This window comes from Narcine bancroftii, chromosome 5, assembly GCF_036971445.1.
Source record: "Narcine bancroftii isolate sNarBan1 chromosome 5, sNarBan1.hap1, whole genome shotgun sequence".
Classification (NCBI taxonomy): domain Eukaryota; kingdom Metazoa; phylum Chordata; class Chondrichthyes; order Torpediniformes; family Narcinidae; genus Narcine; species Narcine bancroftii.
The window spans coordinates 69,701,904-69,727,728 of NC_091473.1; positions in this window are offsets into that span (position 1 = coordinate 69,701,904).

The window sequence follows — 25,825 nt, forward strand, 5'->3', positions numbered from 1 at the left end:
AAAAGGAGAGGGGGAATGTTGAGATTTTATAGTTTACATTAGTCTTCACCACAGCAGAGGGAGAAGCCATGGACAGACTGGTCAAGATTTAAGAGGGTTGGGTCTAAATGGGAGAAGAATCAGAGTTGATCATTGTAATACATAGATCTAATACATTCTGCTTCTGTTTTAAATTCACACCTCTCAGCTACTGACTTACAGGAGAATTTTGGCAAGAGTAAAAACATAATGTTGCTGAAACTCAGCAGGTCAAACAGTGTCCTTTATATTAGCAAAGGTAAAATAAATAACTGACATTTCGGGCTAGAGCCATTCATCAAGGTATGGAAAGCTGTCTCTTTGGAACTAATAGCTGGCTAATAGTTGAGTGTCAGGGCTTGCCATCATTTACATGACCTTTATGGAGTTTGAAAGTAGTACATGCCTTTTCCCCCCCCCACCCCACCCCAGTTCTAAGATGCGCTGCCCACAACCACTATGCTTGATGCCTGCTTTGTCTAAAGGTGGAGAAATAAAGTCAATCAGAGCGCTGAGGTGGAAATGGTGGAGTAAATATCACCAATAACCTACCCTGGTTTAATCACACTGATGCCACAGCCAAAAGGGCACCGCACCTCTACTTCCTCAGATGCCTGAAGATATTTAACAAGTCCCCAGTGTTGCTTAGCAATTTTTACAGACGCACTGTGGAAGGTCGCATACCAGATACATCACACTTTCGGACAGGATCTGCTTTGTTCCACACCACAAGAAACTGCAGAGAGTTGTGAATCAGGCCATCATGAAAACCAACCTCCCCTCCATTGACTGTCTGTACTTCCTGCTGCCTCGGGAAAGCTGCGAGTATATTAAAGGACCCAGCCCCACCTGATCACACTTGCGCAGAAGGTACATGAGTTTAGAACACTTCAGATTCAAGGTTAGTTCCTTTCCTTCTGTTATCAGACTCTCAAACAGACCTCCCATTAGTATAATTTACACTGTTTAACTGTATTTTTCTCTTTTTGCTCTACACCTTGCACTTTTACCTTATGACACACTATACTCTGCACTTTGTTTTATTATAACACTTTTTTTCTTGCCTTAATTGCTGCACTATATGGAGGTGGACTTGCCCTGGATAGTACACTCAACAAAATTTTTCACTTAGCTCGGAATATATGACAAAAAACAAATCAATTCAATTCAAATTCAAACAAAATTCAGGTTTCATAGATCAACAAAGCTGGAGAGATGCTTTATTGCCCATCCTTTGCTGTGATAAAATCTATTACATAGAAAGGAAAAGAATGGAGGCAACATCTTAAAATTACAGTTAGTCCATTGGAGAATGGAATTGTCAGTCATTTTTTTCAAGGAACAGAATTGATCGATAGAAATGCAGCCCTTCGAGTTCTTAAGAAGAGATGCCTACTTGTTGTTCAGTGATATACTTCAACACCATAGAAATGCCACATTGTGACAAATTAACCTTGTACTCATGGTAGCGCAGGCAGGTTTTGATCCTCTGACCTCTCATTTCGGAAGAATCTTCGGGTAATTGCCAGGATCTGAGCAGCTTATTCGGAGTGAGAACTGCTAATGCTGAACAGTATCACCCTGCGAACTTTCTCTCCCAGTCAATCTGTTACTTGCTGATCATTTTCTTGAACTGATAGGCAGAAAGTAGGCACTAAATCCTACCAGCTACAAAGGGAGCAGTGGAATTTTCAAAATAAGACACAATTTTCCTGCTGCCGTGCACCTTTTGGCTTTAAAGACATAAATCTGACAGGGCAATTGTTCCAGGGAGGATTAACCTGGCTCTTTGGTCCTGACACTAATTTGAAGGTTCATCAGTAGAGTATTGGTAATAGCTCCACAGTATCATTTCATTTTTGGGGGAGTGATGTGAGCTCAGCTCTAACATTTAAAGGGCCAGTCCTAAAATGGGATTTTGCTGCTGAGATTTGTTCAGGATCCTAATATTAGCAGTCCTTGAATCTGATTTAAGCCCTTGCATCTTCTTGCCGATGGGATGAGAAAGAAGAGAGTGTAGAGGGGACGGGATGAGTCTTGTATGCTGGCTGCCTTTCTGAAGCATCGGGGGCAAGGAAGGCTTGTGTGATGGTCCAAGCTGCATTCATGATTTTCTATAGTGTACTGCAGTCTTGGATAAAACCGCTCCCATGCCATGCAGTGATTCATCTTTCAATAGCGCATCTGTAGAAGTTGTTGAGGGTCACTGGGGACAGGCCAAATTTCCTCAAGCTCCTGAAGAAGTAGAAGCATTGGTGCACCTTCTTGGCCCATGCATCAGTCTGATAGGTCCAGAACAGGTCATTGGAGATATTTACTCCTATGAACTTAAAGCTATCAGGTCTTCCATATATATATTGTGGTCCAATGGAGGTGACTTCCCTCAGTATGAATAGTTGGTGTTACAGGACTTTGTAATGATGTCAGGTCATTCATCTGAGTCCTACTGGTACCATGTAACCTGTCGGATGGACGGTGACCAAACCGGCTCCGCAACCAGGCTTGCCTGGTGCGGAGGGTGGCTAGACACCCCGCAGGATTAAAAACAAGACCTGTCTAAGGGTGGAAAAACCCTCTCGTAGGGTCAACTGCCATCTAGCAAATATATACCGTGAAGCGCAGAAAGGGCATCCCTTGCATCGAGGCTTGGTCTAGCAATTCACTGCAACGGAACTTCCCTCAGCCATCTTGGGCCTCACCATGCCACTGGATCTGGGAGGGGAAGTCGAGAGGGTGGGTCTGGACCTGTGCAACCCCTACTCATCTAAATCCATTCATGCACACATTGCTCCTTTCAGAGTAGTGGGGTATCCTCATATCAAAGCCCACAAACTGACTGAAAGGAACCATCATCATCCTATAGGATGGATAGCCAGAGTGATATCGACCTTCACAAATCGACCAGCAACTTCAAAGAATCATCAAATGTTTCAATCAGATAGTTCCATGCATACCTTAAGGCAGGTCACAGATGCTACTGGCCTTTGTGCAGCAAATAGAAGGTCAGTGATTTTAATTTGGTCTTACAGTGGTTTACTAGAAGGGCTATAGAGGTATGATGCTTATGTTACTGGGCCAGCATTCAGATGCAGAGACTATTGATCCGACAGCAAGCAGAAATGTCTCCGTGGGAGATGGAACTTTAAAATCAGTCAGATGGACAATTCTGGAAGCTAGTCTCAGTAAAAGTGCTCATTAAATACTGCAAAAAAAGACACCTGAATCAGAAGGATTTTATTGAGAAATTAATATGAGATTGATAATGAAATATTGCCATTTAATTTTTATTCCTGTTTTCACTGGGTTACCCTGGGTACCCAGTTCTCTCAATCTTTTCTTGCCTCTCAAATTTCATGGCTATTATGTTTCAAACACATTTCAGTCTTCTTTATCTTTGGACTTTGTTGATGTGCTTGGTTGGACTCTTACCCAGAACCGGTGATAAGCTCTGAAAATTGAAAGGTTTTCTCACTGGCGATGTGAGGAGGAAGGAGTGAACAGTGTAACAGCAACAAGGGAAAGCAAACAGCAGCCCATGCAAATGTGTTCCCTCCTATACACAGAGTGAACAGAGAACACAGGAAATCATGCCTGCAGTTCACTGGAGACCAGGATATAGAGAAACCTTTTGCAATGAGGCCATTGATAGAAGTGTTTCATTTCCCTCAACAATTTTGGAAGGCAACAGACAATTTGCTACCTGCTGCATTAAGGACTTCACAGGCCTGAGCTTCTTTGTCTCCACCTCCTTCCAAGCCTCCACAGGAAATATTAATAACACCAGCAAGTCTGTTCTCCACAATTGTACAAAACCGGTGACTGATGCCACACTTTTTTTTGTCCTTCCTAATGCTGCAGGGCTTTGGCATAGATGGCCACTCTGGTATAAATTTAAAACAAAATCCAAACAGATAAGCAAAAACATCTCCACAATTTCCTTCATCACAGGAGCACCACAGAGCTGTGTACTTAGCCACCCTGCTCTGCTTGCTTTTGGTACAACAACAACGCCATCTACAAATTTGATGGTGATGCCATGATAGTGCAAAGTAAAGGCACTGATGTGCTTTCTTCATGATGTCATCAATCTGTTGGGTCCAGGAAAGGTCCTCTGAGATAGTGACTCCAAGGAATTTAAATTTACTCATTCTCTCCACTTCTGATACCCCAATAATCATTGGATCATGTACCTCTGATTTTCCCTTTCTAAAGTCCACAATCAGCTCTTTGGTGACATTTAGTACCAGGTTGTTGCTAACATGGGAGGTTAGTCAGAAAAGTTCAGATGCTCAGTATTCATGGTGAAGTAGTGAATTAGTTTTGACAATGGCTGGATTGGAGATCTCAGAGAACAGTGGTGGATTATTACTTCTCAGACTAGAAGCCTGTGACGAGTGGGGTGCCTCAGGGATCGGTACTAGGACCATTGGTGTTTGTCATTTATATCAAAGATCTGAATGATAAAGTGGTAAATTGGATCAGAAAATTTGCAGATGATACTAAGATTGGAGGTGTTATGGTCAGCGAAGAAAGTTTTCAAAGCTTACAGAGGGTTCTGGGCCAGCTGGAATAATAGGCTGAAAAATGGCAGATGGAATTTAATGCAGACAAGTGTGAAGTGTGCATTTTGGAAGGACAACCTAAGAAAGGACACACACGGTAAATGGTAGGGCACTGAGGAGTGCGGTAGAACAGAGGGATTTGGGAATACATATTCATAATTCCCTGAAAGTGGTATCACAGGTGGATTTTGTTGTAAAGAGTGCTTTTTGCACATTGGCCTTCATAAATCAAAGTATTTAGTATAGGAGTTGGGATGTTATGGTAAAGTTGTATAAGACATTGGTGAGGGCAAATTTGGAGTATTGTGTGCAGTTTTGGTCACCTAACTACAGGAAAGATATCAATAAGATACAAAGAGTTCAGAGAGGATTTACTAGGATGTTGCCCTGGACATCAGGAAATTAGTTACAGGGAAAGTTAAACAGATTAGGACTTGATTCCCTGGAGTGTAGAAGAATGAGGGGAGATTTGATAGAGGTATTTAAAATTACGAGGGGGATAGACAGAGTAAATGTTGATTGACTTTTTCCACTGAGGGTGTGTGAGATACAAACCAAAGGACATGAGTTAAGAGTGAAAGGGGAAAAGTTGAGAGGGAACACGAGAGGGAACACGTGGAATGAGCTTCCAGCTGAAGTGGTGAATGCAAGCTTAATTTTAACAGTTAAAAGGAATTTGGACAGGTATATGTATGGAGGTTTACTAATCAGTTTGTTTTTTTCCAGAATCACTCCTCTGCAAACGTATTTCACAGATTAGTGGGACTAGGCAAAAAAAAATGGGTTGGCACAGACTAGAATGGCTGAAGTGGCCAGTTTCTTTGCTGTAATGTTCTATGGTTCTATAGCATGGATAAGTTGGGCTGATGGGCTTCTTTCCATGCAGTAAAATTCTCTGACTCTGTATCTCGGTGCACATGACAATAAACAATTCAATTTAATTCAATGCTTGAAACCCTCATCCATCTTCACAGATCACAAGTACTATGGCCCATCATTATTGAAGCAATCTTCCTCCTTGCGCTTGAACATTGATGAATAAGCAGACTAGAAGGGGAGAAAAGTTATGCTTCATTAACATGACAGCAACCACTCATGATGAGCAGATGAGCAATAAACAACATTTTCACCTTTTGTCTAACAAAAAAATGTGCACAATTTTAATGGTCACATTAGGAACCAAGTTCCCAACCATAGTAATCCTATTTCCAGCATTTGGTTGATAGTCTTCCATGCCTAGTTAACTGAGTTCTCATTGAAATATCTCTTAAAATTCTGTGAGATGCTTCCACCATCCAGTGTATTCCAGATTCCAACGGTGTTCTGGGTGAAATAATTCCTCCTTAAATCCCCTCTGAACCTCTTTCTTTTCACCCAAAAGCTTTACCTTCTGGTTTCAGACTTCTCTGCTATGGTGAAAGATTTTCTAGTATATGTCCCACATAAGGTCTTTCCACCCCTCCTCCTTTTCAAGGAAAACCCTTTTTATCCAGTCACAGTTAGAGAGTCAATCAACTAGACACACACTGAGGTCACTGTACATTTCTAAATGTAATATTTGAATTGACAGGTCTCTTCTGTAATGCAGGACACATTGGGGAAATTAACCATAGTTTAAAGTGATTACAAGACATGGAATAACTTGGAAATGGATACTGTATATAGGAGGTCCTCAACTTACGATGGGTTTATGTTCTGGCACTCCAATCGTAAGTCAAAAAAACTAAGTCAAGAGCGGGGCAGTGCAGTGAGATCAGTGTGAGAACTGATAGAGGGCTGTCAGGAGAGAGCGGGGCAGTGCAGTGGGATCAATGTGGAGATTGGGAGAGAGTGGGACAGTGCAGTAGGATCAGTGTGGGGATTGATGGTGAGCTGTTTGGAGAGAGTGGGGTGGTGGGATCAGTGTGGGGACTGGTACAGGGCTGTAGGGAGACTGTGAACATCCTAACCTAGCCTAGCCAAAATTCAAAGTACAGTATGGATTCAACCATTGTAATTTTGAAAAATCATTAGCTGGACCTTTGTAAGTCGGAGACTATCTGTATAGGAAAGTGAAACAAAAGCAGACCCCTTGTTCTGCTCCACCAGTTAGTAAGATTTTGTTTGACTCACTCCAGAGCCTGAGTCATAGGTGCAATGAGGAAAGGTGAAAGATTGCTTTAGTAAAATGTTCAGCCATACAGCACATTACAGTCAATTAATCACTTTTGAAGAGCTGCTAGTGGTGTAGATTTTAGCTTATTTTAATCATTTTTTAATGTACTTGAGATAGTGGGCAGCACAGTTAGTGTAGTGGTTAGTGAGGTGCTATTATAGCAGCAGCGCCTGGGGTTTGAATCTGTCGCTGTCTGCAAGGAGTCTTAGCATTCTCCCCATGACCTTGTGGGTTTTCTCTGGGTGCTCCAATTTCCTTCCATGTTCCAAAGATATATGGGATTAATTGGTCATGTGGGTAGCATGGATTCTTTGGTCAGAAGGGCCCTATTACAGTGCTGTACCTCTAAGTTAAATTACTTTGCAAAAAAAAAAAAATGTCAATCTGATTTACATCACATTGAAGTCAAAGGAAGTAAAAGTGGAGTTAGCTGTAAAATGAGCTGGCTCACTTTCAACTGTGTTTATAATGCACATGGGGCTGCCCTCACTTTCCATTGAAGTTAAATTGTGCATTTAGGAGAACCTTGACAACATATAATTTTTTTCTAATTTTTGGATTGACCCCTACAAAATGCCATATTCCCTATAAAACCCCTACTTTCTGTGGATACCACTACTGAGCTTTAAGAGTTTATTCTGTATGGAGAGAGCAGAAAACTTCTCCCTCTTTGTAGTGCCCAAATGGACTCGAAGCAATAGTGACCTTGCCTTTCTTATGATCAGCAAAGTTGTCTTTATTTACAGAAGTCCCTGCAGAGAGCTCGGTCAGAGGAAAGTGTCCTCCAAAACAGTTCTGGATTCGCTGATAGCAGATTGAATTGTTTTAGTGCTGGATTTTTGTATTCAGGATTTTTAATTATGTAATTTAATGTATGGGAGCTTCCTTCCTGTACTTCACAGACAATGCAGGAGACTATAACCATGAGAAATTCAATCAGACAATTTGATCATCTCTTTTATTATCTTTTTGTGAAAGTAATATTCTTCAAAGATTTATGTGTGTACATGCTTATTCAGGTCTACATTTTTTTAATATGCCCATGTGTACCTGTTCTGAGCCTGTGCATGTTTGCACGTGTGCACATGTATGTGTGTGTTTTTACATGTATGTATTTGGGCATGTTTATGCATATGTATACATGTTGGTGTGCATGCATATTTGTGTATTAATGTGTACATTTTTGTTCACATGAGTGTAAACTTGTGGATGGATGTCTTTGTACGTGAATATTTTTGTGTATGTGTCGGGGAAAAGAGGAACACTTCAAAATGCCTTAAATTGTCCCTTCTAAAATCTATTCTTTCACAGAACAAAACAATTTAAAATACAGATAAGTGCATATCATAAACACAAATGATGAGAATGAGCTACTCGTTCTACAACCATAACCAATCTTAGTAAACAAAAAGAGCTTTTGTGAAATGTTGTACTCAGCAGGAGACATCTCAGGTTCAGCAACATTTCACTCCCCTGTGGAGACTCACAATTTCAGGATGTTGCTTGCTTACATCGTTACAAGATCTGTCAGAAAGTGTGTACATGTTAGTATTTTTCAGCATCTTTGTTAAAGACAAATGCTCAAAAGACATCTGGACAGATATATGCATAAGGCAGAGTTCAGAAAGATATTGATCAAATGCAGGCAAATGGAACCAGTCCAGAATGCTGACTTGGTTGACATGGATGTATTGGGCCAAAGGGCCTGTGACCTACTTTGTATGAGGTTGTGACTCGTTTTGAGAGGGAGAACATTACAGAGATCTGAACAAGTGGAGAGCTTTAAAATCAATAAGAGAATTTAAAAATCAATATGTGACCTATCAGGGGCTATCATAGGCTGATGTATAATGGTGCTTGGTGCATGTGCAGGCTGGGACATAAGCAGCAGAGAGTTTTAGATCATCTGTGGTTTGCAGCACATGAAGAAGTTGGAATAGTCAGGAATGGAGATATCACTGCTGAGATGAGATTTCACCAATAGATGTCCTTGGGTTGGATCACAATTAGCCATAGAGTGGATGTGGAATCCAACTCAGGGCTAAATACGATACCAAGGTTATTCAGGTTTTGGTCCAGATTGAACGTTGCCAGTTGGAATCGATAAATAGAACCTGTGACCAAGCCAGAGGAAGAGTACTCCTATTTAAATAAAGGAGATTGTTGCTCTCACAGTCTGAATGACCTGACAATTCAATGATCGCACCAAGATTGAGAATGCTCATGGTCAGGATGTCATGACCCTGCATACAGAATCTGATCTTGTTTTCAGATGATGTCACTGACTTGAGAAAGATGAAGATCTCAAAAAAATTTATTCTTCGTAAGCATCGAGGATGGGAAGAGAAGTCCAAGAGCAGCAACTGGATTGATGGGATTGTAATGAAGGGGTGCGATCTATGCAGCAGAGGGGCATTCGAATGATGCAGGGGACATTGAAATGATGAATGATGCAGGGGGCATTGGAATGATGCAATCTCTCTCAGTTTCATGTAGGAAATACAGTTTTCACCTCTGTGGCAGATGTGCAAATCAAAATGGAAGAATTCAAACAAGAATATCCAGGTAGGATCCACATAAATTTGCAAGGGCTTTGGCAAAGCTGGAGGATTAATGACGTGGCAATAATGTTGAAGAACGGAAGGGTGAACAATTGATTTTTTTTGAGGATGTTGTCTGTCAATGGATTTGGAGGAAGACTTCAGTACTGTATTTGAAAAACCAAAGATTAACAATATCAGGCAAAATAGGTGTGCTAGAAGTGAAGCTGAATGGTCAGTGGTTTAATAGGAATGGGGTGAGAGAACAGGAGGTCAAAGTGAAGTTACAGCGAGCATGAGAGAAAAATTAGAGGAAAAGATATGTTTGGACCCAAGGCTCAGGGGAATAATACAGTTCTGGCCCAATAGGTAAAGACAAGGAGGGAAATCAGCAGAGATAATGAACCTGATGATGTCAAGAACACCACAAGCTCCTAGTTGCTGTTGTTGGGGATGAGAAGAGATGAGGTTTGTTTGCAGCAGGCAAAAGATGCTGTGAAGTACTTTGCAGTGGAGTGATCCTGGAAAAACAAACTGCTTAGTAAATGAGAGCAAAACCCTGTGGTCCAGTCAGATCAAATGGTTTTTGGCTAAACAGATAGGTGGGTTATAGACAACTGGATGACTCTACAAGGATAGGAGCAGTGGGTAAAGAATTTGAAGGAAAATAGAGAAGAAAGAAAAACTAGATGAGGAAGCTGGGGATGGGTGGATTCAATGAGAGAAAGATAGATTATAAGCCTGATTTGTGGACATAATTTGGATATCTCATTCTGGGAATACATAAATAGAGGAAAGAAAGCATAAAGAAGTCAAATGGTAAATTTGGAGGGTCCATGATGTGAGATAGAGCTGATATAAGTAGTATTGAGTCTATATAAAGCACTAACAATCTGATGTTAGATATCAGAGATGATGTTTGAGGCAAAGGAAGAAAATACTCTGGAAATGTTCTCCCACCACTCCCAGGAAGTTGAACTAGAGTAGATATTAACTGTTAAACTTTTAGTGCTGTATATATTGCTGCTTTTGGTTTAGATGTGTTTACTTGGAAGCTGCTGCCTCCCAACTCCAGATCTCCAGTGCTAACTGTGTGGAGTTGGCACACCCCCTCCATGATGGCACGAGCTTTCTCTGGGTGCTCTGGTGGTGGGTTAATTGGCCATGGCAAACTACAGGTGAGAGGTAGAACCTGAATGGAATGTAGGGGAGAGTAAAGTGGAAGAAGGTAGGATTTAAAAAAAAATCATTATGTGTACCAAGATATGGTCAAAAGCATTGCTTTGCAGTCATCCAGTCAAGTCAACTCATACAACAGGTCATGCAATAATAACAAATAAATAGGGAAGTAAATAAAGAACAGCATAAGGAATAGTCAAATTATGCAGGGAATAGAGAAAAGTACAAAAAGGTCATGCAGGGAATAGAGAAAACTAAAGTTAAAAACAGAGCAAGGCCATCATCTTTTGCCAGTGAAAGATCCAATTTGTTATTGATAGTGGGCATGGACTTTATGGGCTGAAAGGCCTGTTTCTCTAAGATTAAGAAAAAGGAAAAGAGAGGTAGATGAACTGATTGGATGAGACAATGTTGATAAGTGTGACTCCTGTGAGGCACAGACTTGTTTCTGGGCTGTAAATTCTGGGTGATGTACAACCAGTACCATGGTGCACAGAGTATGACGATTATAACACCCCAGGGGTTTATAATTCATACCTGACAAACCATCAGCCTCCTAACATGCCCTTCCTCAGATGCTGCCATATGGCTTTGTTATTACCATATTGAATTTCATTTACCAGCAATGTTCCTTGCTGATTCAATATGCAGATGGTGTCTGTGACACGCTCAACACTAAATGCCCTGTCTGCTCTACTCGTGAGGTTGAGCTCTCCCTCATTCGAAAATAGCATACTTCACAACATTATAGTCTAATTTAATCGCATCAAATTTTCCAGGATCAAACTTTGTCAGTTCTGAGTATCCATGATGCTGGAATACCTCCCCGCACCCCCCTCCCCCCAATCCAATAATATTTTAAGGCGTTTACAAAAATAATTTGAACCTTTCAGATCCGTTTCATTTTCTATAACACATGATGCTTTGACATACACTCAACCTTCAGTTACATTTTAGTCAAAAAAAAAGAGTAACAGCTAAATTCTAAATATCATTTTAAAGAACAATTGCTTCAGTTTTGCATTTTAGCTTCTTCCTCGTGTCCCTTGCCCATGTCTGCAGTGGATTAGAATGACCTTTTATATCTTGAATGAGGATAATGCTTTGCAGGGTCAATTCATCAGTTTCTGAATGCAAACAATGCTGATTAGTGGCTTAAAATGAGAGGGAAACAGATATTTCTGCAAGTTTGTAGTTAGAGATTGTGCATCACTGATATTCCCTCAGGGGCTTCCCAGACTGATTACTCACTGTGCCTTGCCAGAGTCATAGGTTGATGGGAGGCGACTGAATCTGGTTCTTGTATCTTACACTTAGAATTATGCCACCTCTAAAGAAGAGGGGAAGTGATGGGTAATGGTGGTGGAGTGGTAAAGTCAACAAAAATTATGTTTACAATTATTTGGATTGAACAGTGCCATGAAATATTGAATGTCACTTATGGTTTTTAGACTGCAGACGTGTAACGGCACAATCAAGGAAATTTGCCGCTACATGGGCAGTCTGAAAAGGAACGTGAAGGAATTTTGAGTCAACTCCTGCACCATAATTTATCCTGCAGGACGCCTACAGCTTTTAGGAGGAAACCTGCAGTGTAAACCATACCAGAAAAATGCATTGATAGTCATCCACTATCCAACCAGTGGGACTGTTGCACTCAGGTACTTGCAGTCTAAAAAAAGGTGCACAGTGTGAATGACCACATGGGCAGTAATTATGTTAATTTTTTTCTGCAATTTTCCTGACATTGCAGTCTAAAAACCATAATTGAGAACAGATGGGTTTAGGATGAAATTATTCAGAAGCTGTCTCAGTTCCTAAACAAAGCCACAAAAAGCAGAATGGCTTGAGGTAGAAGGGGCTGAATACCCAAATGTGTGTAAGTAAACGACTGGTCAGGAGTGTCAGAGTGGAGGGCTGGGTAAAGTTTCAACATGACCAAAGAAGTGACTATTTCTTCCTATAACCAACACAGTTTACATTTACAACATTGGAAAAGGGAAATAGTTTGTAGGGCAGCTGCATCAATGCTGACTGTCCCTTTGGTCAGCTTATAAAAGAATATAATTACAGGGATCGAAAGGAGTCACAAAAACTCAAAACATCCATGTTGACCTGTGCTCCTCCTCTTGTCCTTCCTTCTGCCTTCCCCTAGCCTTTTTATTCAGGCACCTACCTGTTTTTTACTCATACAGTGAAGAAGTCAAATGTCACTGATATATCTTTACCTCCTATGGATGCTGTGAGACCTGCTGTGTCCCTCTAGCATTTTTGTGTTTTTATCACAATCTCACAGCGTCTGCAGACTTTTGTATTTCACCACAAATACTCATTTGCTTATCTTTGTACATTTATATAAATTTAAATTTAGACATATGGCATAGTAAAAGACCATTTCGGCCCATGAGTCCGTGCCGCCCAATTATCCCCAATTAATTTACACCCCGGGTACGTTTCTAACGGTGGGAGGAAACCGCAGACCCTGGGGAAGACCCACACAGACATGGGGAGAATGTACTGTTACACTCAGGAAGATTCTTGTCAGTTTTCAGAGAGATATTTGTTGTATGCTGGATACCCAGCCACTTCAGTGTCTTGCCGAAGAAACTTGCCCCATCAGGGTTCTCCAGGTGACAACCTCTTTCTTTCAGGTCACCACAGAGTTCCTTCAAGTCACCACAGCCAGTCCTCTCCTCTTGCATGAACCACAAGAGCCTTGACCAGGCTGAACTAAGCACTCACAACCTGTCTTCCAAATGAGGTTTTCCACAAGCTTGCCAGCTTGTCCTATTCCAGTCCCAGCTACTGTTACTGTCTGTAACACCGCAGAACTGATCTCTGTCTCTCTCTCTCTCTGAGAGAAAGCCTGTTTGACTCTATCTGCTTGAAAAACCACATGACCCTCTTAAACAGCTCCAGACAATCTGTGGCTCTGACAAGTTCTTTCATCTGTTGCCTTTTTGTAAACAACAATCCATTAGTGAAGTCTATTGGGCACTCTCCAAAGCTTTCGCAAAGGATGTTGGTCCCGACATGTCTAGCATGAGCAGAGCTCCAGTATATTAAATAAGATCTGTTTTAAAGTGTTTGTATGTGACCTACACTAAAACCTTCCCAAAAACATATCTATATTCTGTCACAGGACTAACTCCTTATACACAGCGCTGGATTCAAACTCTGGTCCCAATCGCTGCCACTGTAAAGGCATTATCCTAACTGTGCCGGCCAATGTTTTTGAGGAAATCTATTTAGCATGCAATACCTATTTGGAAAACACATTCTGCAGTTCACAGCAGAACGTAGATAATCAGAAGGTGGCCTTGTTTAAATATTCAGGCCTTCTAATGGATGCTGCCTGACCTGCTGAACTTCTCCAGCATTTCATGAGTTGCTGCAGAGTGGATTTACCTTTATCAGGATAAGGACCCGGAGCCTTTGAAATGGTATGTGAAGCTTTTATTCATAAACAATAACAATGTGCAATTATCTATGTTTTATTCATTCATTCAGTGTTGTACATGTCATTGGAAAGAGATCCATAATACGTCTATCTTTAATTCAGACAAGAAGTACCTTAAATGCAGTTGAACTTCCCAAAATGAGCTATAGAGGTACAATCAATCAAAATGAACACCTTGGCAATGAGATATAAAATCAACACAAAGAAGCAACTTTTAAGGGAGCAGGCTTGAATTTGCAGAAATAACCTGGTGAAATATTATTTCCAAAAGAACACTTGTTATTACTTCATTTTGTTCTGCAATTTTGTTCTGCAATTCTTCTGCAATTCTTGAAGACTGATCTCTGAACATTGAAATCTAATTAATATTAGAGATGTAATTCAATGCCATTGCATTTCAAAAGGAGTCAGTGCAGGATCAGAATTTTCAGTGCCATGTCCTACCCTATGGGTTTCCTTCTACTTTAAATGAGATACATCGAAATGTCTCGTGAAGTGACCTCTGAAGCTCAACAAATTTCTGTTTCTCAAATAGGTAGAAGCCAGTTGCTGTAGCAACACCTTATTTTAACTGTGAAATGAGACTCTTCAAAACCTTGCATCTGAATCGAACTGGCATCACTGAGAAATGCCAACATTAAGACAGATTTTTGAGGACATAGGGTTCCAGAGCCTTGCAGCGAGGAACATGAAGAACCTCGTTGAGCTGTGATGGCAAAATTAGGAGGAGGTACAGGTCCTTGTGACTGATATTGCAGTTGCGAGGGAAGACTGGATAAGCGGGGATTAATATCTTTGGAACAGGAGGCTGAGAGTCTTGGTGAACATGTATAAAATTCAGAGGGTCCTGATAACTTTATACATTTCAATTAATCATAGAATGACAGACATCTTACCATACAAGAGGCCATTATGCTTACAGTTTGTGCTGGTATAATTTAAATGTGATGTGAGCATGATAGTTGTGCCTTTACCACTCTATCAATCGATTGGGACCAGAGTTTGAATCCAGCGGTGAGTATAAGGAGTTAGTCCTGTGACAGAATATAGATATGTTTTTGGGAAGGTTTTAGTGTAGGTCACATACAAACACTTTAAAACAGATCTTATTTAATATACTGGAGCTCTGCTCATGCTAGACATGTCGGGACCAACATCCTTTGCAAAAGCTTTGGAGAGTGCCCAATAGACTTCACTAATGGATTGTTGTTTACTAAAAGGCAATCCGACTATCATCTCGGCAAAATATTTTTTCCTAATTTCTTTTCTAATTCTATTGCCATTTGTTTTAAATCTAACCCTTTGGTTCTTGATCTCCTGCCAAAGGGGATAGGTTCTTCTTCATTTTCTAAATGTTTACATCTCAATTAATTCTTCCCACTGAAGCAATGACCTTAGCCTATCCAATCCTTACTCAGAGCCTTGATTTTCTAGTTTTCAGCAGTTTCTCCACTGCATCAGAATTGTTCACAACCTGCAAGGTCAGTCTGATAACTCTTTTTTTAAAAGAGTGCCTCTCCTGCTGAGTTTTCTCCCAGTATTTTCTGATTAATTGCTTCATATTTCCAGAACAGACAACATTTTGCTTTTTATGAACTGCAGTGATCGGAATAGCAATCTTTGGCTTGGCTTCGCGGACGAAGATTTATGGAGGGGGTAAAAAGTCCACATCAGCTGCAGGCTCGTTTGTGGCTGACAAGTCCGATGCGGGACAGGCAGACACGGTTGCAGCGGTTGCAGGGGAAAATTGGTTGGTTGGGGTTGGGTGTTGGGTTTTTCCTCCTTTGCCTTTTGTCAGTGAGGTGGGCTCTGCGGTCTTCTTCAAAGGAGGCTGCTGCCCGCCAAACTGTGAGGCGCCAAGATGCACGGTTTGAGGCGTTATCAGCCCACTGGCGGTGGTCAATGTGGCAGGCACCAAGAGATTTCTTTAGGCAGTCCTTGTACCTTTTCTTTGGTGCACCTCTGTCACGGTGGCCAGTGGAGAGCTCGCCATATAACACGATCTTGGGAAGGCGATGGTCCTCCATTCTGGAGACGTGACCCATCCAGCGCAGCTGGATCTTCAGCAGCGTGGACTCGATGCTGTCGACCTCTGCCATCTCGAGTACCTCGACGTTAGGGGTGTGAGCGCTCCAATGGATGTTGAGGATGGAGCGGAGACAACGCTGGTGGAAGCGTTCTAGGAGCCGTAGGTGGTGCCGGTAGAGGACCCATGATTCGGAGCCGAACAGGAGTGTGGGTATGACAACGGCTCTGTATACGCTTATCTTTGTGAGGTTTTTCAGTTGGTTGTTTTTCCAGACTCTTTTGTGTAGTCTTCCAAAGGCGCTATTTGCCTTGGCGAGTCTGTTGTCTATCTCATTGTCAATCCTTGCATCTGATGAAATGGTGCAGCCGAGATAGGTAAACTGGTTGACCGTTTTGAGTTTTGTGTGCCCGATGGAGATGTGGGGGGGCTGGTAGTCATGGTGGGGAGCTGGCTGATGGAGGACCTCAGTTTTCTTCAGGCTGACTTCCAGGCCAAACATTTTGGCAGTTTCCGCAAAGCAGGACTAGCAATACTGTCTGTAAAAATACATTTTAACCTTCCTTTTCTCAGTGCCCCTTTGTTCAAGTTTGTTGTCACATGTGATAGTGTCTGATTTGTGAGCAGATCAGATAGGCATCTTGTACATAGTAAGACACAGTACCGAAGTGCAGAGTTACAGAAAGAGACCATTTGGTACAGAGCAGCATCAAGAATGTGCAATCAGGGTTATACCTGGAATGGGACATTTTGGTTATATAAGGAGACTGGGCAGGCTATGTTTTCTTTGGAATAAATGGAAGAACTTTTGACACATAGAGTTGTTGGAATCTAGAATAGATGGTGGAGTTAGGAACTTTCACCCTATTTAGGAAGTATCTAGATAAGCACTTGAATCGACAAAATGGAGAAGGCTATGGAGTAAAGTTGCGAGTAAACATATCGGCATGGATAGGTTGGCTGAAAGGAATGTTTCTGTGCACTCTATAACTTGAATCATTTAATAGTAAAAGCCTGAATCAGGCAGCCCAACAGAATTCTCCTTTCAGGATGGCAGTCCTGTAACAACATAAGGTAGTAATTGTTTATGCAAAATGGCCCAAGGAAAAAAATCATAAATCATAGCAGCTGCAGGCTTTCTTATTTCACTAAGTCATAAATTGCCTGGATCACCTGGAGAGAAAAATCATGTGAAAAGAACAAAACTGCAGACAGAATCAACCTGGTGTAGGCTAATGTAAGCCAGTGTGATCTAGAACAATATGTGAATAAGAATACCCTGTGAATGGATAGACCATTTGTTCGATTCTGTATTTAAGAGAGGTATGGAAATTTACTTGGCAGTGGCACTTGGTTGATATTATTACAACTATTTATCCAGCATATCCGGTGACATCTTTAGCATGCTTTGAATGTCCTGAGGTAATATTATAGGACTAATCGAGCATTGTTGCTTGAAATTCTTCCACAGCTTAGTGCTGGAATCTATCCGAAGTACAAAGAATTCAGTCAGTGCATGGTTGCATTGTTAGGGGTAAAACACAGGATTCTGTTGACACTTAAGTGAAAAAACACACAAATGCTGGAGAAACTCAGCAGGTCAAACTGTGCCTTTATGTAGCAAAGGTGAAGATACATCACCAATGTTTCAGGCTTGAGCCCTTCTTCAAGGTGTGGGGGAACATGAAAGATGTCTGTATAAATGGGGGAAGGGAGAGGGGTTGTGGTGAGGATGGGAGATGATAGGTGGGGTGGGGGGAACATTGCAGGAAGTGGGGGAGGAATCTAGGCTAGCTGGATAGAGAAAGGAAGTAGGAACTAGAATCACTAGTTGGGAGGGGGGGGAAGGCAAGCTTATTAGTGGAATGCAGTGAACTCAATGTTCATGCTCTGGGGTTGGACGGTGACCAGACAGAAAATGAGGTGTTGTTCCTCCAATCTGCGGGTGGTCAGGGTGGGGTAGTGTATTGAGTATTGATGGAAAGCCCATGACATGCGAGCTTGAGAGTGTGACTCAGAATTGAAATGGTTGGCTATGGGAAGGTCACTTTTGCTGCGGACGGAGAAGAAGTGCTGTGCGAAGTGATCTAATCTGTGACCAGTCTCTCCAATATAGAGAAGGTCACAGAGGGTGCACTGGATGCAGTGAATTATTTCTTTGGAGGTACAGATGAAGTGTTGCTTCACTTGAAAGATCTTTTTGGGACCTTGGACCATGGTGAGGGAGGAGGTGTGGGTGCAGTATTACACCTCCTACAACCTCAGTGAAAGGTGCCAGGGAGGGGCGATGGGTGGGGAGGGAAGAGTGCACACGGGAGTCACGGAGGGAGCAGTCCCTATGGAAGGTGGAGAGGAGAAGGAAAAATGTCTGGTGGTGGGGTCCTGTAGTAAGTGCCAGAAATTCTGGCGGATAATGTGTTGGATGTGGAGGCTGGTGTGGTGGTAAGTGAGGATGAGGGGGATTCTGAGTTTATTGTTTCTAGAGGTGGGGGGCTAGGGCAGATGAGCAGGGAATGGAGGAGATGTGGTGAGGGTCGTTAATAGTGGTGGAGGGGAAGCCACTTTTTTGGAAGAAGGCAGACATTTCAGAGGGTCTGAACTGGAAGACCTCATCTTGGGAGTAGATGGAGAAACTGAGAGAAGGGGATGGTGTCCCTGCAGGGGACAGGGTGTGAGGACATGTAGTCCAGGTAGTTGTGGGAGTTAGAAGATTTGTAATAAATGTCATCTCCTGAGATGAAGACAGAGAGAGATCCAGAAAAGGGAGAGGGTCATTGGAGATGGACCAGGTGAGTTTGAGGTCAGGGTGGAAATTGGCCGGAAAATTGATTAAATTGACGAGCTCATCATGGGTGCATGAGGCCGCCGCAATGTAGTCGTCGATGTACCGGAGGAAGAGTTTGGGGCGGGGGTCTTGCCTGTATAGGCTTGGAGCATGTTTTGCTCCACAAAACCCACAAACAGGCAGGCATAGCTGGGACCCATGTGGGCACCCATAGCTACTCCTTTAATCTGGAGGTAGTGGGATGAGTTAAAGGAAAAAATGATCTTAATTTCCTTTGTTATGCGTGTATTGATTACTGCGTGGATTCCCATTAATTCTCAGTTTGAGTGAATTGATCTAGATCATAAACAGAACCCTTTCCTTCGTAAGTAACAATGCCAAATAGCACTGGCAAAAGAGCCTGGAAATGATCCCTTTACCCTGAGTTTTTCTCGGCTGAAAGTGTTAACCCCTTTTGGAATGTATTTCTATCAGGCAAGTCCCATGCTAGGTAATTGGCTGTCATAATTTAAACCAAGCAACAGATCAAAGTAAGCCTGTATCCTTCTGATTCTCAAATGTAGAAAGCAGTAAAATTAAAATGTAACACGCAAATTAGAAATTTGGGACAGGGGAAAACTCAGCGAGACTCCCTTGCTAATTTGTACTGTAGTACCAATCAATGTTGGGGGGACACTGTGGAACCATTAAATGTTAGCTGTCCCTTCCCTTTCTTTCCTTTCAGACCAAAGAATGGCTTCTCTTTTGCATACTTCAATTAATTTTACATCTGGGGATTTTTCACTCTTCATTTTCAATCCCTTTATGTGAGTATTTGACTTGCAGTAGCTTGTAACTCTCTTATTTCAAAGTTTCATCCCCTTCTTTCGTGACTGAGTATTGATGGAAAGCTAATATTTTTGGTGGAGCGGGGGGAAGGGGCAGGGTGAATGGAATTTTACTCTATTTTTACAATGTTTCACACATTTACATTAGGGGTTTTGTACTTCATTCAAGCAGTTGCAAGGGGCCCACCTAACTTAATTTTAGAGTCCAGGAAGATGATTTATGACTTATTTCTTTTCATAAAGCATTCTAATTTCAGCAACAAGTTGCATTTATATAGTACCTTCCCTAACTTAGCAGTAACACACAGCACGGGGAGTTAAACCACATTTTTAAAAAAAGAACCAATTACTATTTGACGAGACAACCTGAAAGAGGTAGGGTTTAATTAGCCTCTCAAAGATAAAAGAAGAGGAAAAGAGGAGGGAAATTTGCGGAGTGGATTTCAGAGCTACGAGCTTTGGCAGTTGAAAGCGAAGGTTAGCAAAGTGCAAGCAATTAAAATGCAAGATGGTCAAGAGGACATAGTCAGAGGATGGAGTGGGTTTCAGAGCTGAAGGATAAGTGAGTGATAGGAGGAGGGTTGGCATGATGTGATTAACAACAAGAATAAGAATTTTTAAATTGAGCTGTTGCTTAACCAAATGCAAACTTCACATAGAAAATTAATAAGAAAAGGAGAAAATAAACCTTCTGAGGTTACTGGATCCTCGCGGCTTTGGCGAATATACGATTTGGATAATTACCAGAAGGGCATAACCAACTTGGGCCTGTAATTGACGCTGCTGCAAAGTCAGGGGTTTTGATCATCTCATTTGTACCTTGAATCCAGCAGGCATCAAGGCAATTTCTTGAATATCACCCCCTCCATTGAAATTGCACATAATTCCAAGCTTATTTGCTTCTGGATGATGCAATAATTCACGAAGCATTCCATTTTATTTTAACCTTATTGGGTACATTAGAAGCAACGTGCTATGTAGTAAAATAAATGGTTCACACTATGATATACACATGACTATGAAACTGAGAATGTGAGAACAACTGTTTCCCTTGGTATATTTTTATTGTAAATAAAGTTTGTTTTTTAAAAAATGCTGTAGATTTAGTTTCACTGATCTGCAGTCTTTGAAGTAATTTGAAGCACTTGTTCTGTTCACATCTTATCACAACAAATTAAACATTTCACTTAAATTGTGTTATTCGATGGTACAAGGTTGAAGAAATGTCCTCTTCTTGCAATGTTACTGTGCAGAAAGACCTGCATTCCTGCATTGCCTTTCACAGAGACAGAATATCCCAAAACATTTTACAGACAATTAACATATTATCATCATTTCAATGTCAGAAATGCAGCAGAGAATTTATGTCAGAAGATCCACAACACTAATAATGGTCAGATAATCTGATTTATTGATGCTGGTTGAGGGATAATTATTGTCACTGTTGCAATATAGCAATAGCAACTGTGAATTTACATACAAGAAGATTCACAGGTAACAATGTAGTCATGGCCACCTAATCTGATTTATTGATGATTGATGAAAGATGTCAATGACCAATAGATATTTAAACAAAAAGATTTGTTTAGCATGAATTAGTTGACAAGAGTATGTGCGTGAGGGGGGAGGGGGGAGGGTGGGGGTCTGCGGCAGTGGGTTGTAATTTTATCTGGGTCTGCTGTTATGAATAAATAGCCTGAGTTGTTCTGTCAGCCCATTGCATTTCATGAATTCCTCTGATTGAATTCCTATCAAGTAATTTCCTCTATTTATAAAGATGTAGCAAAATTCTCCTGCTCTTCAAATAGTGCTGTGGGATATTTTACATGAAACTGAGTTGACAAACGAACTTCCAATATAAGATCACAGGCAGAAACTGAACCCACGCCTGTGCACCTCTCCTTCAGGACTTCTGATGATGGTTTGCCCGATCATAGTCCGCAAACTTGCACCTCAAAGATGAAGATGCATGGTCGAATGCCTTTACCATTCCTATGTGAGTCAAGTGGTCCTGGGAAGGGGTTTAGCAGCAAAGATAGAAGGGAGAGGTTGAATCAATATCATCTACCCTAGTTAAAAACACCAAAATGCTGGAGGAACTCAGCTGGTTTATTCAGCATCTAAGATCTTTTTGACAAAGAAATATTGCCGACATTTCTGGCCTGAGCCCTTTTCCAAGGAAAAAATCAGAAAAGTCAGAAGAAAGATATATCAGACAATCGCAGAATTCAAACATTGGGGGAAGAATCCAGACCAACAAAAGGTGTTAATTGGATGTGATAAGGGTCGAGGTGGAATTTATCATATCTGTGCAAAATGAAACAGGCAAAGGAGTGATGATGGGAGAAGCAAAGGGGTTTGTGGGGGGGGTGGGAAATTTTAATAACAGCAAGAGAACTCGATATTTATGCTATCTGGTTTGAGGGTGCCCGGGCGGAAGATGAAGTGTTGTTCCTCGAATTTATGGGTGATCTCGGTCTGGCAGTACATGAGACCATGGACAGACATGTCGGCAAGGGAGTGGGATGGAGAATTGAAATGGGTGGCCACTGGGAGATTCACGCTATTGCAGTGGACAGAGCAGAGGTTCTCAACAAAGCAATCTCCCAGTCTGCGTGCAGTCTCTCCAATGTAGAGGAGACCACAGCAGGAGCACCGGATGCAGTAGTGCAATCACAGCGTCTGCAGCCTATCGTGTTTCTCTCATCTACCCTGGTGTTGCTTCTCACAGTTGGTTATGCAACATCAATCTCAAAACCTTCAGAATATCCTATTTTGGATGAGAAGACTTTAAAATAAAATCATTCACAGAACATCCCTAATATTTCTTATAAAATACATGATACAGCATTGAATTGGTTGTGTGAATGGGATGGGATTCTTTTGTATATTATTCACAATTTGAGCAGAATGTGGACATTTGGCACAGAATCTATACAATCACAAATTGTTGTTTTTTTGTATATATCAAACATATTAAATTTAAATTCCTGGGAATCACTATTTTGACGATAATCTCCTGACCCAACACATGACTGTCAGCATAAAGAAAGCACGTCAGTACCTCTACTTTTTCAGGAGTTTGCAGAGGTTCAATATGACATTGAAAACCTTGGCAAGCTTCTACAGATGAGTAGTGGAAATTGTGCCGACCAGCTGCGTCGCAGCCTGGTATGGGAGCAATAATACCTCTGAGTGGATTACCCTATAAAAAGTAATGGACACAGCCCAGGATATCACAGGCAAAATTCACCCCACCATTGAGAAAATCTATATGAAACATTGCAGATAAATGAGAGCGAGATTTAAATATATTGTTATGGACCTTAGACAATTTTATTTTCTGACCAGGGACAGGTCTGAACCTACAGTGGGAGAGATAGGATCGTGTGCTGTGTGAAGTGCTGAAGTAACGCTGGGAAAACTGACAGCTGTGTGGGAAGCGCTGAAACAGTGCTGGCAGAAATGACTGCTGTCAGAAGTGTGAGACTGGAAGCTGATTGGCTCATGGAGAGCACACCGCTGTTGTCAACCTCTCTCTGCCAATTGGGAGAGCTGATGGCAGGCGCTGGGACAGTTAAAGAGCCCAGCGTGCTGTGCTTTAAACAGGTTAGTCAGTTGGTCGGAGGGCCGTGAGTCAGATGGTCAGTCTGCTTGTGTGTGCTCACCTAGCAGAGGCTGAGTTGCTTCATTCACGGGTGCTAGCACTGACATCTGTAATTGTCTGTCAGTGTGCTCACCTAGTAGTTTCGGTGGGAGAAAGAAGACTGAGCTACTTTGTCTGCGGGTGTCACCACTGTTTTCCTAACTCTCATACTCAGTGTGTATGTCCGACCTGGGCTTCCCCAGTCCCTTTCCAAGAGGAGGACTTTGTGTGACAGTAGACACTTGATGACCCAAGACAGGGTATTTCGAGGGGAAGACGTGACAGAAGTGGGCTTTGGAGGCATGAACCTCATGTAGTGACTAGGAGGCCACTGGGTGAAAATTCCTGTGTGAAGAAATCAAAGCTGGTTGTTGCCACGTTCAAAACTCAGGAAAGATGTAAGCCTACAGTGATCATGGCCATCTGTCTCCACGTCCAACTAAAAGACTAGTGGACCACTGAACTAAGAATCCCAAGCCTGGAGACCAGACTCTGCCAGATGTTCCTTCTTGAGGTGACTGACTTGAGGTTTTTGTTTTGGGAGTTTTCTTTTGGGGCATTGAGCTTGGACCGTAATGGTCTAGGTTTCTTCCACATACACCTTATAAATATCTGTTGTTAAAGTAGAGTTCCCATAAAGGCTTATGTTCGGGCGTTAAGTTTATTGAGGTCATTCTATTATTGCTAATTTATTAATAAATTTTGTGTTAAACTTAACCCATTTGTTTATGCGTCTCTCAATTGCTGCTGGTGAGGCATAACATTATCAGTACCAGACAAAGACTGTGATACCATGCTTGATCTGATTCATAATACTTCATTCTGTGCACAACATTGATTTGTACAATTTAAAGTAGAATATGCACGTCCAAAGTTAAACTATCTCGTTTTTATTCTGATATTGATCCACTATGTAATAAATGTAAAATCTTTGAGGCCTCTCTGACTCGTATGTTTTGGGAATGTCAAAAACTAAAAGAATTTTGGGAACTATTCTGTCACATTTGTGGCCCGAAATGTGAAGTTAATAAAACATTAAACACTAGTTTTATCAGGTAAACTTCCCAGTGGCTTTATTCTCCCGTTTCCTTTGTTCTCCTGCTTGTGTTCTTATCTCTCTCTCATACCACGTGACTTCCGGTACATCTCATACATATTCATTATCATGACATCCCTCCTTTAATCAGAAATAAACTTTACCTTCACTTATCAATATCCCCCGGAAACATACAAACATCGTAACTAATGGTAATACTATAACTCAACTACATAAAATTTACTTCCTACAGCACTCATACATGCACTTTATGATATAAGATTAAAATACTGTCCCAAAGTTCTTATTAAAACTATGGCACAAAGTCTTCGTATCGTTTGGGCACTTTCCGGTTTCGTTTCGGCCTGCCTGCGATATTGTCGTCGCTTCTCAGTTGTTCACTTTCAGCGTCGGCAATACTGCTCGCCACGGCTTCGGGTGTTTCTGGCGCTCTAGTCACTTCATCAGAAGTGCTGGTAACTGCCTCTGGAACATCATCAGGTCTCTCAGTTTCAGCATCTCGTATTGGCCTTTCAACCTCTTCGCTCGATGTATCTCTGGACTGGTACCTTTTTACACTTGATACATTTCTCTTATACAGGACTCCAGTCGGAGACTTGACTGTCACCATACTGCCACTTCTGGATACGACAGTATAGGGTTGATGGTAATAAGGTGTATCTAGCTTACCACCAGTTTCATGCCTCACTAGAACATTATCTCCTTGCATGATGTCTGAGTACTTGGCTCCACGTTTCGAATCTGTGTACAGCTTTGCTGCACCTTTCTTTTCAGCATCGTGGTCCCTCATCTCCTGGTCGTCTCGGATTTCCTTTATTTCTGGCATTTTTGTGCGTATTTTTCTCCCAAAAAATGCTTCTGCAGGACTTTTTCCAGTGGTTGCATGAGGCGTTGCTCGATAGACAGCCACATAAGATAGCAATGCTTCTCGCCAATTTTGTCCTTCTGCGTGTGCAATTCTCAATCGTTTTTCAATGGACTGATTTTGTCTCTCTACTTCTCCGTTGGCTTGCGGCCATTTCGGAGTTACTTTATGATGGTGGATACCTGTGGTCCTCATGTATTCTGCAAATGTCTCTGAAATGAATTGTGGACCATTGTCAAAGTATAATGTAACAGGTAATCCATATCTTGCGAATATCTCTGCTAATGCTTGTATTGTTTTTTCAGTGGTTGTGGACTTCAACACCACGTACTCATAGTATCTGCTGTAGTAATCTATCACTACCATAACTGATTCACCCGTCGGTAAAGGTCCAAGAAAATCAACAGCTACGTCGATCCATGGTCCTGTCGGAAGTTGCGTACTCCGGATTGGTTCTGGCGGATTACTCTTACTTATGATTTGACATCCGTGACAAGTTTTAACAAATTTCTCTGCGTCTTTATCACAACTTGGCCACCATACCTTGGTCCTGAGGTTTTGCTTGGTACCAACAATGCCTAGGTGTCCTTCATCCGCTAGGGATACGATCCTCGGTCTCAATCTTTGCGGTATCACCAATCTGCAACCTCTTAATACACACTGTCCGATGCAACAAAGTTCGTCTCTAATGGGAATGTAAGCCTT